The sequence below is a fragment of the Aythya ferina genome (assembly GCF_964211825.1).
Source record: "Aythya ferina genome assembly, chromosome: 3".
NCBI classification, from domain to species: Eukaryota; Metazoa; Chordata; class Aves; order Anseriformes; family Anatidae; genus Aythya; species Aythya ferina.
Genome location: NC_140298.1, coordinates 59804754 through 59826242, shown reverse-complemented (window position 1 = coordinate 59826242; position 21489 = coordinate 59804754). Strand labels below are relative to the sequence as shown.

Sequence of the window (21489 nt, the reverse complement as noted above, 5' to 3'; positions counted from 1 at the left end):
GGCTCTAGTTCCCTGGCTACTTCAGTCACAGTCAGTGATGCTGGGGCACCAGCACCCTTAATCTCTTCCCTCTCATACCCTGCCTCTGCCCCGGCAGCTCCTGTTCCCTCCCCACTGTCAGTGTTTGTGTCACCACTTCAGGGAACCAAAGTGACCAAAAAGTGATCACGTTTTGCTGGCTAACCTGGTTATATTAGTTCAAACTGCTGCCAATTCTTTATTTTAAAATCTAAATCTTTTGGAAAAATAACTGTATCTTTATGCTATATTCTCTTGCCCAAGCCAGAATTTTCTATAATGAGACACAATAGAAATCACTCTCATAACTTGAGCATATATAAATAATAATTATGCTGAACATGTTTTTTGAAATGTGCAGATGTTTTCCATTTAGATTAGCTCCTTCTCCCTTTCTGTGGGGGCCTCAGTGCTTTAAAATAAGTTTCAAAATATGTTTTTTTGGCAACTATAACCCTGTTTTGCACAACCTGCAAATTCTCCAGAAAGATTAAATCTTACTTTAAAGCAGATTGCAAGAAAAAATTCACAAATTCTTATCCTGTGTTGTTTTGTTGTGCATAGGACAAAAAACGGGAACTCTAAGCAGCAACTCACTTAATTTCTGATAATTATTAAGTGCTTTACTACAGTTAGTTTTAGCAGAGGTATTTTAGCTATGGTATTACCATGCTACTCACAAAGGTAGGGATTAAGAAGATAAGCAAATTTGTATACAATTGCCCAAATAATAAGCGAGAGAAATGGAAACTACTTGCTTAATAGTAAAAATTGACTTAGTAGAAAGACTTGCTTGACTGAAGTAGTAAATTACTCTGTGTAATCAATGCAGGACTGAGCATCTAAAAGGAGTGGTGTTGACCACTGCCCCAAACAGTATGCCTGTTTTGTAAGTCATTGACAAATTGGAGGCAAACAGTTGCTGTTGGGACATTTTAATCCAAAACATTTTAAAACAGTATACGTAGTACTATTAGTTATTTACAAGAGACCATGAAAGTCTCCCTGAAAGTTGTGTCTTATGCAGTAGTCATTTGTTTGTAGGGTGTGAAGATGGTACTTCTCAGGTGGGATTGCAATCCAAATAAAACATACTCATGCTCAGTACTCAGTACTGAAAGCATTGCTGGGAGAGCTGAGGTGATGTGATTTCTGCATTCTGGGCATTCATCAAACATATTACAGAAGTATATGTTAATTGCCTTGCAATGGTTACAGAAACAGCTTGCAAAGAAAAACAAATGGATATCAAGGCACCAGCAAGTGCAACTCATTGGAGACCTATCTGAAATGTGTGTACTCACCTCTATAAGTGGGACGATTTCAGGGTGATGGAAATAATCAATTTGAATCAAGGGAAAACATCTCAACATTAAAATATGAATGATTGTTTGCTACTTGAAACTGTTATTAAACTCACAAAATAAACGGCATTGAGGCAAACCTGTTGGTTAAAAACAGAACACAAAGAAACTATCAAAGACTGAGTTAACAGACAATTGAAAAGCAAAATACACTAAAGAAAAGTAACTTTATCCATACTAATTATGAAGAGCAAGAATGAGTTTTTCTGTTGTTCCTGAAACTTCACCTTGGTGGTACTTGTAGAAGTGTTCATTGTCAATATAAATGTGGTAGATGGTTTTTAAATGACAGTTTTATCTCTCAGTGAGAAGTCTTAGTTTGCATTGTGTTAACAGGGAATTAATATGTTAAAAATCCTTAACAATATGTCAAAGTCCTTAAATCAGGATGTCCAAATAATGCCAGTTATGATATAAAACAAACAAAAAACCCTGTGGTACAAACACTCTGGAACTTGCTTGCTGGAAAGCAAGCTGAGCTGAGTGGGGAGGAAGTATTGTCTGGTTTAATTGTATCTGGGAAAAATTGAGAAGTTCAGGAAGATGGAATTACAGCTAAGGCTTTTATTTAAAATAAAATGGTTCTGGTTGTGGTCCTGGTTATATAGCCTGACACAGAGCTTTAGTAAAATTAGAAAGATTGACTAATCAAGCAATAAGAGTAAAATAACTATTCCCGATTAGCATGTTATTAAAACCAGATTTAATTTAGCGTTAAAATGAATTTACGGGTTTTTGGTCGGCTCTTATTTTTACCTTCAGTAACACATTTGAATTCATACTGTTCTATTTAAGAAACAGGACCAATGAAAAAACAATCCAGACCTGCGTTACTACACAAAACACTATTTAAAACATATTTCTGTGAGGAACAATAAAATAGTTTTGGTTTTGTGGTATTTCAGAGTTTATTTTCGGTTCTGAAAGGTTTAATATCTTTATCGATGGCTTGGAGGTAGTATTTTAGTATCCAAGGGTCATAGATAAGCCGTGGTTTGGTAGTGTTATCCAGCCAGAGCAGGAATAAAATCTAGGCAGGCTGTCAGCTTGTGTTACACAGAAGTCAAATCAACGGTGAAAAGGTTTCTTCTGACTGTAAAAATCTTAACCTAATAATGCATACTTAATAGAGAAATCAGCAATCTGTTTATCAGGTATTTTAGAAGAAAAGCTATAGCAATTTCTGGGCTGGCAGAGCAGTCCTGTCCTCAGGGGGCAGATTGCCAGTGTGAATTCGGTACTGGGAATGGCCAGTGGTGGGAGCTTTGGAAGGATGAGTTGTGTATTAGCATATACCATAAATTTCTTTGTAGGTAGAAAACATTCCATTCTTTTAAATGGTACTTTCCCACAGTGCAGAAAAGTCAAGTGGCGTTGTAGGAACTTGTTAGGTGGGGAGTTTCTAGCAGCAAGCCTCTGGGTCCTGGAGCCAGCTATCAAGATTGCTCTGTGGACTCAGTAGATCATGCTGGTGTTTGGGCTTGGTGATTGTGAAGGTCTTTCCCAACCCAGATGATTCAATGATTCAAGCTGCATCCAGGATGGCTTCAAGAAAGCTGGGCATGCAAACCTTTTATTGCACTGGGTAGACACAGTTAAATAGCTGGCTGGTCCTATACACCATCATGCAGATGAATCATGACTGTCAGTTCACTTTGTGCAAATGCCTATCTGAAGTTGTTCCTTTACTCATAAAACTATCAAATATATAGATGTAAGTACCAAACAGCACACATGAGAGAGAAATGTGCAGCTGCTCGAGCAGCTACTGCTCCCTTGTCTGCCACATTGTGGGACTGTAAGGAACCATGGGCTGTTGTCTCAAGCTATTTCCTGCATGCTTGCTTTGGAATATTTTTCCCTTAACTTGCTGCAAATATTTAAATGCAGGAATGTGGCAGCTCGCACAGTTGTCCTAAATAGGTCAATGAGCATTACTGGGCTGGCAGTTCAGACGCTTCTGGAGGAATGACAGGCATCCATCGTAGAAGACTGAATCCAGAAAAGCAGAGGTGCAAATGCAAGCTCAGTTCTTCAACATGGTGCTGCAGTTAGCTTTCTGCATTTCCCCAATTTGCTTCCAAGTGTCAGAAGTACTGGTACCAGCCTTTCAGGTTTCATATTCCTCCAAAATATCTCTCTATGAATGTGAAAAAGGAAGCTGCTGATAAAACACAGAGACAAACCTGCTTCTATTAGTTGTATTCCAACCAAAATAGAAACTTGGACAGAGGAAAGCTGACTGTAGCAGAAAACTGTAATTTCTAATCTTATCAAACTAAAGATATAAACATATCAAACAAATCATGTACATTGTGTACAGCTGTAAGAATTTCTAAATAAGTTAGTCACAATTGGCATTCATTGTGGTTTTGCACTGTATTTTGTGTAGTTAATGTATTATAAAGTGGTTGTGGTCTCTGAATTTAAAGAGCTCATATTCCTCTTGCCTTGCCCTTGAATTATGGCTGTTAGAAGTAGAGCCAGCACTTCAGTGATAGCGTTACTGCAAAATAATAATGGCACTTCCTGAGCTTCACGAATAGAGGTTGCTCCTGTCTGTATAGAAGGGAGCTACTTTTGTAGCCTGGGCTATGGGGGTCTCATTTCTAGGTTATTTTCTGCACTGTGTTTGCTAGTAGTTTTGAGCATTTCTGACATGCAAATGACGCTGCGTGTGATGCAGCTGGAGGTTTCTGGATACACAGCTTCTCGTGTAGCTGTGTTGAATCTGATCAACTTATCCTGGCTGGCTGAGGTAGACAGATTCATTTCCCTGTCCACAGAGCAGCAAGGGCAGACCAGGTGCTCAAAGGTAATGCTGTGGCACAATTGTGCTTTACTCCAGACATTAAGGTTTGTAAAACTATTGCTGGAGTAAATAAATATATATATAGGCCTTTTCAGGAGTTTTTCTTGCTGGCTGTGCTCTCTTTCACAAATTCAGTGCTATTTTTACAAGTGGAATATTTCCCCTTAGATCTTACTGTAAGATCCTTCCCTGATAGCACACTGCCAGCACTTCAACAAATGAGAAAATACAAAAATATTCCTCTTTCCTCCCCTTCCTCCCTGCCACTTGGCAAGAAAATATTGTGGTGGGGTATAACTTTCCCTAGAGTCAATCAGGAGTCATTTTTTCTTTTCACTGCTCAGAAGCACTGAAAAGTCAAGTCAGTTCTGAATTACGGTTCTGTCCGGCCCATTGTGCAGAAGAAAAAAAATATTTTGCAGACATTGGTAGTCTCCTTTTAAATCTATTCAGTTATTTGGAGTGGACATAGTCTGCGTTAGAGAAGGGAGAGGACAAGTACAAGCTGTTTTTATTGATGGTTCTTCTAAAATTAAGGGGCTTGGGTACAGTGGAAAAGATAAAGAATTTAATTAATGTGTCTAACTGTCTAAAGGCTGAAGAGAGAGTTAAAAAAAGGATTAAGGGTTTTTCGAGTCTGGATTTTATGGGCTGTAGTGGGAAGAAAATGGAAAGTCTGAATCTGAGTATGTCTGGCATCTCCCAAAAATGCAGAAAGGGATATGGATGCTGCTGGTTGATCTGAAATTGTCCTTCAAACCATGATTTCAATGAAAGAGAGATTTAGGTAGGATAAGGATTTTTGCATTGATGGTGATATGAAGCTTAAATGGGACAAAACAGTAACATACAGAGTGTGTTTACTTCAGTATAGAATATTTTTTCTCCATTGTGTTCCAGAAGATTTCACTTCTAAAATAAATATGACATTGCCCATCACCCCTAAACATGCTTTATTAAAACAACGGGAATACCCAAAACTGTGCCAACATCCATAGTATATTTGCAGACCTAAAGGGTGAGTTGGGGAAAGGATACAACTTACAACAGCCACCACTTGCCCCTTATTGCAAGGTCCTTTGAACAACTTTCTTGAGTTTATTACCAGTATCTGGTAGACATTTTTCATCACTTTTTGAAGAGCTTTCCTTTTCTTACTCTTTAGTGTGCTCTTATGGAACAGTTCTGGTAATACATTTAGGAACATTCACAACTTGAAAATTTTGAAAGTTATTTTGACTTTAACTCTGAAGTGTCAAAAATTCATAAGTGTAATAATAAATCTAGATTTACCATTTGAATATGTTTCTGACATGCTGCTGATCTGTTATTGACACATGTAGAACTGAAACAGTCTTTTGACTAACCTGCAGCTATTTCTGTAAAATATTATTTTCCAACAGCCAGTTCTGTGAATTCATAGCTTTATATTTCTCAGATTTTGAGACTTGTGACCAAGTGAGGTTGGATTGTCAGGATAGCACATGGAAAATAACGAAACAGAAGAGGAAGAACAAATGATATCACAGCTTTAGGCAACAGACAAGAAATTACGTTAAGTAAGCTCAGTTTAAATGAAACTTGAAGTGAATGGAAAATTAAAGGTTTATATCTGTTGTCTTGTGAACAGTATATCCAAATCAATAGCCTGACAAGGCGAGTCTGCTCTCAGAAGGAAATATTGACCTAACTTGTTAAATGCATCAGAGCTAGAGGATAACTTGTAGCAGTTTTTACACACGTAATTTTAAAACAAATGTAATATAGTGACAAAAAATATTTACTATTTATCATGAAGTATCCACTTTTTAACCTAAAAGTTCAATTGCTGCCAAAAATGCTCTGCATTCCGGGTTATAGTTTTTAGGTGACATACTCAGCAAAGGACATAGTCAATCATGTAGTCATACATAATTTTCACATACTGGAAAAGTAATTCATGATATTGAATTGAAGGACTACATCTATATTGTTATTAAATATTCAAGTAGAGTGGCATTTTTAGTTAAATCACAGAGCAGTTTCAGCTAGATATTTCTGTTCCTCTGTTTGCTTGTTAGAAGCATATCAGTGGCAAATGCCAATGTCTCTCAGGCCTTCTTTGGGCTTTTATACACATCATCTTCCCTGTGTTTTCTTCAGGTTTATTAACATTTTCATGTTATTCTTAGTGAGTCATATCTTATCACTGCTATTTCTTTCTCATTAATATTTTCGTAGCAGCTTTCTGTTTGTTACAGACATGAGATGAGTCCTTCAAATGATGCAATAAACTCTATTTTTTCATTAAAGAAAGATGTCAAGTACATTCCCGTTGTTACAATCCACTTCAAACTTGAATATAAACCTCCTTTACTCCAAGGAGTCACATGTACATGAAGTTCTTAAAACACTGATAAATTGTGATAGACTAGTTTGGGGGGTTACTTTACATTTTTGGTGGAGGGGGAGCATCATTTAAATTCCAAAGCTGATTCCAAAACTTCATTTGGATTTCCCATGCCTCATTATTTTTTCTCTGTAGATCAGGCATTTCAGCCTGATGCAGTTTCCTGAGAAGCTTCTTGGCTCCCATGTGCCTGAGCTAGTGAGATACTCCCTGGAATATGTCCACTGGCACAGAGCTTTACATACAGATCAGAGAAGTGAGTGAGCTGGTGATATTTAAAAACATATAGGGCTGATTACGATTTTTCCACAGAATTTATTTGGAAATTTAGTATTTCAAAGTACATGACTTTCTGTTAACTAAAGTAAGAAACAAACCACCATGCAAACGTCCATCAAAAATTCAGAATGTTGCCTCATTTTCTGTGAATAAGTAGGGCTGTGTGGGGACAGTTTGGTAACTATTACTGACATTGGAATTACTTGATATTGAAATTCTTATAATGATGGTAGCAATGGGTTTGGTTAAGTTAGGACTTATCAAAAGTCATCTTCTGTAGCTTAGAATTCTTGCTTTGTGCTTTCTTGTATCTACTGACTTTCCTGGACTTTATTCAGAGAATAGGGAAGGAACTGTAATTCTTTATGTGCTCTTCTGAATCTTGTGGAAAAAAAATAAACATAAATTTTGATATATGTGACTTTTATTCTAATACAGACATTTCCATTATTATAAATAATGAGTCAAATAAGAGTCTCCAAATGTCTCTCTAATCAGACATCAGCCCAAATTGTTAGTAATATTTGGTTTCAATATATTTCATCACACAAAGTTAGGTACTATTTCTTGATAACTTTGTGTTTTTCACATGATATTCGGAAGTAATATAGAGTTCTGCTATTTTTTAAATTCCAGTAATCATAGTATACACTAGTTTTTTCTATCTCAATCTAACCATAGGTGCATGTTCAGACTTCACATTCATTTATGTGGAAGTGTTTTGTACTCATGCAGATGTGTCCATTAAATCATACACAGAGTTAATACGTGTGGGATGTTAGAAAATTCCATATTTTCACATGGCCCTGTCATCAACAGAAATGGTAAATTGTTACTTAACACGGAGGTCTCTGTTGCACAGAATATTCTGCATTTTGGAATACTATGTTTTATTTGGAAACCACATTTCCTCTTTTAATCTCATTAAATATGTCAGACTGCATGGTAGTTTGCATCTGACTTTTGTCCGTTTCTTTTATTTTTTTTCCATATGTTTCTATGTTCCAGATTTACTCTGAGAACTATAATCAATTTTCATAGACTCTTTTCTTGCAAACATATCCAGTGTGATGTGTGCAGGCAGGCTTACTGATGAGATGCATCAGGCAACTGTCAAAAAGTTTCTGTCTTTATCCTTAGGAATGGAAAATGGCTCATTCTTCAGTCCAGGCTTTTTTCAGTGACCCAATTCTTTTAATTACTATTATTTCTACGTGCTTAGGTGTTTCCTTGTTTGCATTAAACCTTCTAATTCTTCAGTTGGTAGAAGACTGTGTACAAATGGCTTGTGCTTCCTAAGGGATTCACTAAGTGTGCATTAGGAGAGCTGAACACGAAAACATTGCTTACCCCTGTTATGAACTAATTGTGTACAAAGGGGAAGAGCATTTCCTCACCATATTTAGAGCTGTTAATTGTTTTGACTCATTTGCAAATGGAGAATATCATGTGCTATTCTTTACCACTGCATTCCCAGAGGAATGTGTTACATCACCTCCCTTGTTTTCATTTAGATGCTTTTCTCAAATTTTGTTAGGCACAGTTTAGTAGATATGAGTATTGGCAGATTTATCAATAAAACTCAAATTTAAAGAGGCTTGGTTTTTAAGCATTTATTCTGTTTAAGTATTTTTCTAACTTAATTTCATAATAGGTATACTAACAACATTTTGATTACCTGTGTATTCACTTGTAATGGGCTTCTTTCTTAACAGTGGAAAGGCATTCTGTGTTAAAATTTTCTGTTATAATGCTTGTCACTTTTTGTCCTAATATAAGTATAAAACCTATCCTGGTCTACATTTTGTAGCAAAAATGCTTACAGTCCTTTTTAAATAATAACAAAACAACATCAACAACAACAACAAAAAACAAATGTAAAGGCTTAATTTTCTTCACCTGGGGTTTACTGTTGTCATTTTACAACAAAAAGGTTACTACAGTCTCTAAAACACAATCAAATGTTCTAGTACAATTAAATTAAAGGCGACTTTCAAGTAAATCTTCTATTTTTAGTATTCATATTGTGCAAAATAATATATTATTATATATTTCAAATCCAGACTTAACTTCACCCTTGTCCTGTATTTCCTGTGCTTAAAGACTTACACTGCCATAAAATACTGAAGATCAGTATTCACAGTCTCCTTGTAACCATTCAGACTTCTTACATTGTATGGGTACTAGACCCAAATCTAGACTTTTCTAGTATACCCACATAGCCAGCCACATTTTTGCCTCTTCTCTTTTATCTTTCCCATACTTACGATTCAACAGAATGAGCAATTATAATCTCATATTTGAATGATTCATCTTAATAACCTGGGCCCCCACTGCTGAACTCAATAAACCTCAAATGGCTGGGCAAGAGATGAGTAGCTTGAAAGTCATCCAAACCTGAACTAATTATCAGAGGCTAATTTTATGAAAAAAAGTGAACACTTCTTGTAGCTGTCTCAAATTGGTTTAATGAACTGTATCTTAAAACTACCTATTTTTGTTGAATGGCTTAGACAAGAGCTTAGACAACCTTAGATGTTGAGATATCCAATACGGGCTCTTAATTTAGATAACGTGAATTCATACCTGATTTGCACTTCACTTTCCTCTCTACTCAGACATGTGGTTGCTGCACTGCACAGAAGGCTTCTAAAAAGGTTAAAACTTTTTTTTTTTTTTCTTCAACGTATTTCAACCTCTTATTAAACAAACAATTTGTATCATTAAGAAATGCTATTCTACTGCTTAGTGTGTGAGAAGACCTCACCAATTGTCTCTCACTGTTGTTCCATTGTCATCCTTTGAACTTTGCCATTTTGGCTAGGAGAGTGTGCTATTCTTTTTCTGAGACTGTTAATTTATTTTTATGAAATATGCTATTTATGAATATTTCTTTTGTGAAATATTCTACTTCATTAGACCATGGAAAATGTGATGAAGCCAGATGGTATTTTGGATCGTCATATTTACCAAACAGCATATCTGCAGGGATTTTTAGGACACGAGAAGAAGCTGAGGAGGAAAGGGCATTAGCAAGAAATAACATAAATGCTGGCACAGGATTTAAGTCTCGGTTTCAGCTCATATTAAAAAAGCATGAACTGTATACTGATGTTAACAGCAATTCTGTCAGTCCATTTCATTTCTTTTCACACCACTTTTCAGCAAAGGGGATCTATAAAAGAGGGCAGAAATGAATATCTGGAAATGCTTATTTTGGATAGTATGCATGAATATCCATAGACCAAACTGATGGCAGACTTTATTTCAAGATATATCAAACATTTCCAACTCTTCAAACTCAGAAGACAGCAACAGATACTGTTTGTTTTTGTTGGCTTGTATTCTTTCTGAAACAGTAAATGCTAGATATCTGCTTCTTCAGCAATTTGACAAGCAATGGAGAAGACGAGAGGGAAGGTGCCATAAATATAGCTACTAGTACAAAATGTGAGATAAGATGCATAATTTGTGCTTTCATGGAAATAGGCCTAGTGTCTGGGACAAAACATCACCAGCTAACGGGAAGGGTGCTCCTACAACTGTTGAGCCTTGCAGGAGGAGTTCTACTTTGTGCACAGAACTGCTTCTGCCTTTTTTTTTCCTGTTGTTAGGATAGACAAAGTCAACAGCTGAAAAGTCAGTGTCAAAAGAATGTCACCAGACTTGATTAATAATTTCCCATCAGTCAAAGGGACATTGTTAATGTGACTACCTTTATATGTAGGAAGAGACCCAGCCCATTTAGCTCCAGTGAAGATCATGGCTGAGCGTCAGCACAGGACAGAGAGATGTCAGGGTCAAAGATATTTTGGTGAATATGACCACAAGTTTTTTTGGTGAATGGCCACCATAGGTTTAGTAGAACTGAGAAGACAAGAATACAACAAATGATGGAGACTAATAGTTACACATGAAAGAAAATCAAAGCGAAATATCAGAACTGTTGATACAGAAACAAGATGTGCTGATAACATGGAATAAGATTTTCAATTTTATAAGCAATACATTTGTGGATATGTTAAAATTCTGTTCAGTTAACTATGTGGTGGACTCGAGTCAGAATTTGTGTGCTGTCAAACTGTGAGTTGAAAAAAAAATAAAACACCTCCAATTTCTAGAAAAATTTTCACCGAGGCTAGACTTGTTATTCAGGGTACTATGTAGGTTACTCTAGATACTATTCTAACCTTTCTTAAACCTTCTTAAATATTGTTGTTTGAATACCTTCTGTAATTTATTATAAGCATTTACTGTGGCACCCACAAGTCCGTAGCATTCTTTCAGCATTTTTGGGTGGGGGTTCATATCTTCCTTCACGTTTTTAAAAACAATAAACTTTTAAAGTTTGGTGGTGCTAATCTATCTCTGTAGCTTGTTCCCATTCTCCATCAGGTATATTTCAAATTATGAAGGATATTGTTAAATGTTTTGGGGTGTGTGACAGCACATACAGATTGAGATGTTAGCTGTTTAGTTGATGAGGTTCATGAAGAAGAAATGATGGTCATTAGCTGTATGGGGGCTGCTGACAACCAGTTCTGTAGAGAGCTTGTTAGTCTGAGCTTTTTTGGGAATTCACTAAAAGCTTTTATATAAAATAAATGTCAGTGGTTGTAGGAGATGTCTTGCTAGGTGGTCTGATAATTACATGTATTAAATGCAAGAGATTTATCAGATTTCTTTGCTTTCTGATTATTATCTCTATTTTAAAAGATTTATTATATGCAGCATAATCTACTGAAGTCCTAAACAATGTCAAATTCTTCAGGACTATTGTTTTCTCAACAGTCAAGAGATTAAGATTTTCAAGAAATGCCACTGGCATGCAGACAACCATTTGTTTTCAGTTTTACTGTATAAAAGAGTTATGCATCCTGAAATTGCGTCTGATGAAATCTTGCTCCAAAACCGTGGTTCTGAGCGTCTTCCAAATTCCAACTCAAATTACAGGCATTTGTGGAGTTGGCATCATCCCTATCCCTGCAGACAGATGTTAACATTAGGAGATTTCTCCGAAATTGTTAAACATAATGCAGTGTCTTTATCTTGCTGTATATTTTTTTGTGTATCCTAAAATACACAATGAATTAGGCCTCTCTGATCTCATTACCAACTCTGCTAGATGCAGTTCTGGCAGCATATGATATGGAGCATGCTAGCCTGAAGTAGTACAGCAGTACTAGATATCTTAGTACCTTAGATATTGGGGTGATGCTGTTCTGTTACCAAAATCATTTGCAACCTCTTAAGAGGAAGAGACAGAAAGAAATATTAAATGGGGACTAATATGTTGTATCTAAGGAAGAGAGAAAAATTCACAGGGAGAGGAGCAGGCTGTTGTCTGAGCTCCATTACCAGAAAGCTGAACTTCCCATGGCCTTATAGGAATTGTCCAGTATTGAGTTTTAAAATACATAGTTGGGAAATTCTTCCTTTTAAGGATCCTACCTTAACCCTAACCCTAACCCTGGGGCTTCCTTCAGCCACTCTTGACTTTTCCCTGTTACATGAAAGATGAGTTTAGTTTTTTCTTTTGTTTCTATTTCATTTACAAAACTCTTTAGAAAGGTGATCGTCAAGATGAGGAACTGGAAGAGTTTTTTTTTAGAATAGTAACACAACCAAGAGATATGTATCGAAGTAATACCTGCAGTTTATTTGCCTGTTTTTGTGCCATCGTATTTCTGTCTATGGAGAAAAAGACAGCATATGGTCAGATGAGGAGGAGGGAGAAGAGTTAGAAAACCTCTGCTAAAATTTACTTTAATTTATCTAGGATACTTAAAACAATAAATACGGATAAAGTAAAAAAAAAAAAAAAGGAGTTTTTTTCCTACTCCTGCCAAATTTTAGGGCATCTGTTGGGAGATATAAATTCAGCATTTTACAAGAGTTTTCCAGTAAAGAGCAAATGAAATAATCACTGAAGTGTGTTACTGCAGATACGTTTCTTGTCTCCACATAGTGTTCATCCCAGGAATACAGCTGCCTCTGTGTTCTACCCACATGTGCCCTTTGTACAAAGCTTGCCTTTATTTTTGGATTGGCACAAGGCACACAGCAAATAGATCATTCTAGATTTTATGTTGCATACATTAAGGAAATTCTAAAATTAGAAATTGCCCATCCTCCTAACAATGTGATGTCTTAGTAATGAGCACCTTGGCATAGTTGCCGTTTAGTGGAGAAGTTAAATGTAGATCTGAAAAATGGACTCAATGCATCTGGATGGTGGAGGCACAAAAACACATATCAGGAAAAAGAATTCTACAGCTAATCAAGTAAATGTGGTATAAGGATCAAAAGTGAGATCTATAAAGGATTTCATGAGTTTTAGAGTTTCAAAGCTAACTTTCAGTTAACAGAAGATGTTGGAGCAACTGTATTTGTATTTCCTTGGAGATCACTCATAGTTTTTTATTTTTCTAATACGCAGATTTGACAAAATAACTTGATAGCTTTGAAGGAGTTTTTTTGTTTGTTTGTTTGTTTGTTTGTTTGTTTTTCTCTCCTCTAGTTACAGTACTTTCATAAATAACATCTAATCCAGCCCAGAAGACAACATCTGCTTTTCTCCTTAGGAACAATGCACAGCTTGTACTGCAAAGTCAGTGATGGCAGTTCTATGATATTTGCTTCTTATTGTTTTGAGACGATAGATTCTGTGTTTGAAAAGAGGCAATGTAAGCTGTTTCACCAGAAGAACTCCCAGTGGCATTTAAATTTCCAGGAAAAAAACTTTTTTTCCTTTTTTTTTTTTTTTTTTTACTTCATCTGTTGTATGACAATTATGTACTCTGGAGTATTCTTCAGTCATCTCTTATAGCTCATCTTCAGTCATCTCATATAGCTCATCTCTCGAGCTATACTTGCAGCTCTTCTCTAACTGGAAGCTGCTGTAGTGTACAGAGTGGTTTAAACTGGATTCTGCAATTAATTTTACTTCAAGAAATTTTTAGTAGTAATGGAAGTTTACTGGAATAGCTGTATCTTTTTTTGTTAGTGAATCTCTTTCACAGTATATTGGAAATGTAAGCAGGTAGAGCAAAAACCTAACTGTTCCGAAAAAATGTATCATTCTCTTGATGTATTATTGCCTTTTAAAAAAATTCATTTTTAGTATTCAGTATAAAGGATGGCAACATATACAGTTAGTGTAGCTGCAGTGTGTTGCTTGTAATGTTAGAGGCAATCCAGAAAGAAGTTCAAGGGTCCATGTGAATTCCATGTTTTTGGGAATGGGAAAGTTAGTCTTGGAAGGAACTTCCTAAGGCAAATGCATCACTGATTGGCACCTGGCTGCAACCAGCACTGTGAGATTCAAGGTGCTCAGATATCTTGAATTACACCTGAAAATGGTGAGGTGAGCTTTTTCTTTCTGAAACGTATCTTCTCCTTTCCAGTATTTTAGAAGTAAGCTCAGAGTGACTCAGCCTTGCAGGCTCAAACCAGAGAGCAACACCACAGCCCCCGGCACCCCAACAACCCTCTGAGCTTTTCACAGCTCACCTGATTCCCCCAGCTGACTCTCAAACAAAACCACCACGTATTGCCTGACAAAGAGCTGACAGCACAACAAAAACAGTTTTGCCTCATGGCTGCAGCACCTTTTCTCTTTGGACTTCGTGCTTCATGGGCCACTCACATAGGTTGTGACACTTTTTTGGCATGGTAAATTTTAGCCTTGTGGGCTTTGGCTTCACAGGAGAGCTTTTTGGGAGCTACACATTGCATGACCAGGAGATGAGGGTGGTGGGCAGGCTGTGGATGGAGCCACCCATTAGACATCACGGCTGCAGGCCTCGCACACTGGGCCCTTTATCCCGTGCCACATGCATGCGCCGGAAGCCGGCCACAGAATGTCCTTGGCACGGTCTGGTCTTGTACAGCCTCTTGCTCTGGGACAGGCTGTGGTAATTTCATAGCGTGTTACAAGATTCCTCCATGAAACATTTTTTCCAGTCATTATAGTCTTGCTTCTTTTTTTTTTTTTTTTTAATTAAAGTTCACTGGAACTGACAATTTTTCAGCTGGGCAAAGCTGTCTGCATGTGTGGGAGCTACCTCTACAGTACAAGCAATGGGCTTAAGTGCTTGTGCGAGTCAAAGCTTTGACTGCTAATTCCTCTTCAGGTTAAGAAATTAATAACCTTTGTGAGCAGAAGGCAAGCAAAGGATGCAGAGGTCAAGCTGTAGATAAACAGCCTTGTGAAAAGAAAGAGCAAGTTGGGCTGGCTGAATCAAGACTCTCTTCATGGAAAAATAACTGAAAAAGCCTAGTTTAGCTGTGCAAAATGATAGTATCATTATGCACATATGGAAGAGGACATACTCTCCATACCTTTTAACACAACCTTAAAATATTTTAAACAAAATTTGAAGTACTGTAACTTCTTTTCTGTTACGTTAATATATTGCTCCATCATAATATTAATAAATATTTCTATTTCAAACTCTCAAATGTGCATAATATCCTTGCTATAAATGTTTTTCCACAGAAATTCTTCCCCTGAAAAGTTGTGTTATGGATTGATGTCAAAGGAACATTATGAATGTATCATCTTTTAAATTCTGGACTGCCATAGGTCTGCCAATGGGCAGTTTTCATTGCTACGGGTGGGGGTTTATTATTTATTTATTATTTTAGTTCGACTGTACTATAGGTAGTATCTGTCTGTTGGACATGTCCACCAGCATGCAGCTGATGTTAACTCGTCTCAAATATGACATCTCCTTTTGGGAAGAAACAGAGGATAAGGACCCTTTTTCGTTCTGCAAGAGTTCCCTTGTGGTTTGCAACTGTGTTGAAAAAGGTCTTGTGTTTAGATAAGAAGGGCCATGGTGTCTTCTTAGTAAATATGTAAGGAGGAAAGTGTAGTTCAGAGAAAAAAAAGTAGTTACCTGATTATGAAACTTCTTTTTACAAAGCATTCTACACCCTCAAACCCAATTAATGTCCATGTTAGTTGCAGGATTTGGTGCATCCGAAATTCAGTCAGCATTTGGAAACGCATAATCGGTTTGTTTTAAGGGCATCATCCTGTATTTCAGACTTCAAAAAAAAGCTCGTTTAAAGAGAAAAAGCTTCCTAGTCTAATAGGAAACGAAATCTTATATGTTCTTCCTAATGCCATAAAAAACACTTTGCAGCTGTAAGCAGTTCTTGCAGGGCAGAAAATCATGATTCAGCATGTTAGTGCTTGCAAACCCCATGTTTAAACGAATGCAGATTGATTACTACACAATTAATTTTGATAGAAGTGAGTGGTAAGTCCAAAACTTAGACATTATTTTTTACTGATGAACTCTTTTATTGGAAGACGTTTCACACAGAGTGAAATTTCAGTCTAGTGGAAACAAAAAAGAGGTCTGAAGCGTCCAACTTTTCTGGAGAACAGAAATTCCACTGTGCTCATCAGCCCTTCCCCAATCTGTGAAAACTGAGACAAAAAAAACTTTACAGGAAGAATCTGGGGTGTTTTAATGTAAGAAAATATGAAAAGTTGAAAAGGCATCGGCATTCCTCCATTTTTCTAGGTTATTATGTGTCTCACTGGACCAAATGAAATGCTTTTCATTTCTGGGAAGAGGCATGTCTTTGTCACAGAGTTTCTGATGTTCCCTACAACTGTCATTCCCCTTCAGTTTTATAATTGTGGCTCCATGCACATCATTTCCCATTTGTAGAAATGGAGAGGTTGGACATTTTTAATGTCATGGGAAAAATTTCTGCTCTGAAGCATTACTGTACACCAAATACTTTCTAGGTGGCATTGAGAGGTCTGGCTGCTCTTTGCTGACATCTTTGTGAGTGGGAAGGCTCAGTCTTGCTGCTCTGGGTTCTTCACCTCCAATTTTCCATGAAGCTACACACTAAAATATGTATCTGTTCCAAAGAACTTCTTGATGCCAAGTTTGAGAATAGATGACATTTCCGCATGTTTGTTCTCTCCTGATGAAATATGTGTGTGCAATTTTCTGTTTCTCACTGCTTTGGCTTTTGTAGATAAATTAAAGCCAGGTGCACAGCTCAAGCCTTGCTTGAACTTTGATGGTTTGCTGATCTCTTTACTGTAAGTGTGCACAAGTAAGATGGTATAAACGACCTGCCTTTTTCTTAAAGCCTCAAAGGTCATTATGGTTTTAATATGCTCAGGTGGTGCTTCAAAGGACTCTGTTATTTTAAACACCTAAAGATCTAAATAGATCTATATGATCTTTCTAGTACCAGAGCGTCAATTAAGCCCTTTCTTCTTGTAAACTCCTATTTCTATTAAAGCTTCAATGTGCTACACTGCTAAACCTTAATGTTTTAGGACTTTTTTCTTAGCCTTAGAATAAGCGTGCCTAAAAATAAGCTTGTGCCAGTTTTTCCAGTGTCACTTAATATGCATAACAAACCCACTAACCAGCAAAAGCAGAGTTATGTTTGGATGGAGATTAGGTTTCCAAAAGAACAAAACAAAGTTTAAGCTTTGACAACAAGTTGGGGAACAAAAGAAACCCAAGTCATTGAGGAAAAGTACCTAATCATCATGTCAGCTTGACACACTTGATTGTGGTATAGAACTTTCTCTCCAGTGATCTGTTTTGAAAGCCATGAAATAGTCAATAGTAAATGTTAATCTCTCAAGATGTGTGAACACTCTAAAAAAAAAAAAAACCAAACAACAAAAAACCACACCAAACAACCAGGGACCCAGTTTGCATGGTGTTGACCTGAATAACAGGATAATGTGCTTAAGCAGCTCATTCATTCTTCAGCGCCTTTTAGAAATAGAGAAGCTCCACAATGGTTTGCCACTCGGAGCTCAGAAATGACCACTGTTCTTTTCACTTGTCAAATGTTTAATTCTTTTGTCTGCACCCTGGGTTTCTTCATAGGTTGTTCCAAACAGGACTATAAAGGAACTTTTGGGCTATTTCTTGTCAAACTGTAACGTTTGTGAAGTAGAAGGCACTGAGCTGTAAAGGAATTTCAGGCTCTTGGTATATAGCTGGCCAACCTTTTCATCAGCGATGTGTTGCTGAATTAATTGTTTGCACTTGTGAGACTTCCCAGGCTGGAAGTTTAAACATACCCCAGAAACACTGAGTTAAATGTTTTGTTTTGTTTTGTTTTGTTTTGTTTTCAGTATTCTACATGAAAAGATAGGTTAATACATTTATATAGTGGTCTTTATAAATGGAGCTGTTTTGGAGTTCTGAGTTTTAGTATTAGCTATAGATTTAAATGCCTACATATATTTAAGATGTAAAAAGAGGTATAAGAGAGATAAGAGCCTATGTTTCAAGGCAGATCTGTGGCTTATTTAGCACTTTTTAAAGACAGCATAAACGTGAACACATATTTCTCTTGAACTTTTACAGAATTACTGCCCAGCATAAGCTGCCTTCATGATGCAATCAGTATGACTCAGTCTGGCTGTGAAGTTTCTGAAACATCTTGAGAATTTTAAAAATAAAGGGGGCAAAGATATATGTTTTGTTTCTTTTTTCTTCCCTCCTTCCCTCCTTCCTTCCCTTTCCTCCTTTCCTCCTCTTTGGGTATTATTTTGCAAATGAGAACACAGACTGATTGATTGATAAAAGTGTTGCAGCAGTGTGTTAAAGAAAATAAATAAAAATCAATTTGCCTCTTAGGAAAAAACAATTTGCCTTAATCTAGATTGGATCAGGGAGCATTCGATGTGCTTGCAAAGGACACAGAGCAGCAGACACCTAGTAGCTAGGAAAGCTGTAGCAGTGGGATTTTGCTTGTTGTCTCTCAGCTCCCCTGTGATGCTCTTGACAGAGATGCCCAGCAGGGAGGCTCCTGCTGCTTGGCAGTTCTGCTTTCCAGCCTTGCTTGCTCCGTCTGGTGGGAAGCACGATGCAGCTCACACAGGGTTTCCAAACTCATCTTAAGGTCTCACAATGATAAAAAAAAAAAAAAAAAAGTTAATTTGCATTTCCTATGAATTTATCTCCCAGAGAAATAAAATTATCCCTGATATGTCAGATTTTCCAGAGGTTATTTGAAATAGCTAGGGAAACTCAAAATAGGAATGAAAAACTCATTCCAGAAATAGTTCTTAACTGCAAAATTGGAAACGATTGTATAAAAACAGAAGAGCATGCAACAGAGAAAATTACTTTAGAAGGTACGCAGCATCCAGCTCTTGACGGATTTTTCTGCAGTATCTGGGATAGATACGTAATTGTGATTTTGGTTTTACTGCTAGAACGCCTAGAATAGTGTAAAAAAAGAGGTAAAATTATTTTAGCCAAAGAATATGCTCTTCAAACATGAATGCTACATAGAATTGGTGAAGGAAAGAATGAAAATAATTATGAATATATAGTGATATTACCTTCACTTACAAATTCATTTTAGTTCTAACCTTTATGTGTTCTTCAGTTTAATCAGTTGAGCTAATGATGTATATCTTCTGAAAGTCTATAAGTAATGCATTAGAAATTGTTTTGAAATGGTGATGTGTTCAGCAACTTTTTTTAAAAAAAAAAACATATTTTAATCTTTTTTTTTTTTTAACATTGTAAGTGATATCTTTTATGTTTTTTATTGAAGTGGAAAGAAAAGTGAGGCAGAAACAAATATCACTATCTGTAGACCAGCACAGTAGTTTGTTACTTATCAGTCTTCAGCTGAGGTTTGTGACCCAAGGGTTTTTCAGATCTACTACATAAAAGAACTGTAAAAAGAATTTAGGCGCTTCTCTAAAATATTCTGTGGTGGTTTTGCCCTGCTGAACAGCTAAATTCCATAGTAGCCACTCTTTTACTCCCCCTCCTCAAAGGAAAAGGGGGAGAAAGTATGATGAAAAGACCCCATGGGTTGAGATAAGGACAGGCAGATCACTCACTGATTATCATCACAGGCAAAAGAGACTCAACATAGGGAGACAAACACAATTTATTGACTGGCACTAGCCGGCTAGGACAGTGAGAAACTAAAAGCAAACTAAAACCACCTTCCCCCCCATCCACCCTCTTCCACCTCCTCCCTTGAGCAGTACAGGGGAACAGGGAAAGGGGGCTACGGTCAGTCCCTGATGCTTCATCCTCTCCACAGGATGCCATCCTTCTCGAACTGAGCCTGCGTGGGCTGCCCACAGGCAGCCGCTCCTCAAGCACTGCTCCCACACGGCTCCGTCCCACAGGGTCCATCCCCCAGGAGCAAACTGCTCCAGCACGGGGCCCCCACGGCTGGGCGGCAGCTCCCCCCAGACCCCCTGCTCCTGCGGGGGCTCCTCTCCAGGGGCTGCAGCTCCGGCCCAGGGCCTGGTCCTGCGGGGGCTCTCCATGGGCTGCAGCCTCCTCCAGGCTACATCCACCTTCTCCCCCGGGGGCTCCTCCACCCATGGGGGGGCTGCAGCATGGAGATCTGCTCCATGTGGGACCCATGGGCTGCAGGCGGACAGCCTGCTCCACCAGGGGCCTCTCCACAGACCACAGGGGAACTGCTGTTCCAGGGCCTGGAGAACCTCCTGCCCCTAATTCTTCACCGACCTTGGTGTCTGCCAGGCTGTTTCTCACTCCCCTCTCTCCCAGCTGCTGTTGCCCAGCTGTTTTTTTCTCCCTTCCTTCAATCTGCTCTCCCAGAGGCCCACCCAGCGTCTCTCCCTGGCCCAGCTCTGGCCAGCAGCAGGTCCCTTTTGGAGCTGGCTCTGCTCTGACATGGAGCAGCTGCTGGGTGCTTCTCGCAGAGGCCACCCCTGCACCCCCCCCCACTACCAAAACCTCACCATGTAAACCCAATACAACTTTGTGTTGCTCATTGAAGGCTGTCCTGCAATGAGAGGCGGTCTGTATTTTTCTTTATGATGTCTTCTTAATTGAAGTTGGTGTACAGGTTTCTGCAGCAGTGTTGGGTTTGGAAATTGTTTTCAGATGACAAGTGCTTAGTCAAGCTACTGGCTGATTCTGCAAGCTGTTTGGCCACATGTGGAAGGATTATATACTAGATACAACAGATAAATTATCTTATTCATTTTTAGAGGTCTGTAAAATGTAATAGCAGAGAGTGTCTTTGGGTGTGTGATCCTGGGAGAGCCACTGAATGTGTTGAGCCGGGGAACTGCTGGAGTAAATTGTCAGAAGGAATTGCAGAACACTTTGAATGCATTTAGTAAGTTTCTAAATTTTTACATGGAAACAAATCAAGCCAAGATAAAACTGTCCAGTAGTGAAGACATGGAGTAAAATGGGCTTGGTGTTTTTGTGGTCCTGGAGCAAAGTTTGGATCAGAGTCCTCAAAGAAGAAAAACTGCAAGTTTTAAGCATAGAAAAATTCAGAACCGTATGCAAATGATGGACATGTATAACTGAAATGAAGAATGCTATAGTCTAAACTGATACTTTAGAAAGCTGTAAGGATAAGATCAATGACTTGTTTATGTTTTCGCATATTGAATTTTAGAAAGCAGCACATTATCTGAATATCAGCTTGTCAACACAGCTGAAATGATGGACAAAGTGTTCTTTGGAAGGCATTTGTGAAACATGAAGATAAAAGTAAAGAATACAGCTTTTTTAATGTCAGAGTGCTGTCAGGATGTAATGGAAAAAGAGAAAAGAACTAACTAAAGCTTTTTAAAAGATACTTTTGAAACCTGACTTTCT

The 21489-nt window shown here is 37.8% G+C and overlaps 1 protein-coding gene across 1 annotated transcript in view; it reads left to right on the top strand.

Moving 5' to 3' along the window:
• ME1 (malic enzyme 1) overlaps positions 1–21489 on the top strand; it is a 172323-nt gene that overhangs the window by 79336 nt on the left and 71498 nt on the right. The gene's annotated exons all lie outside the window — the stretch shown is intronic.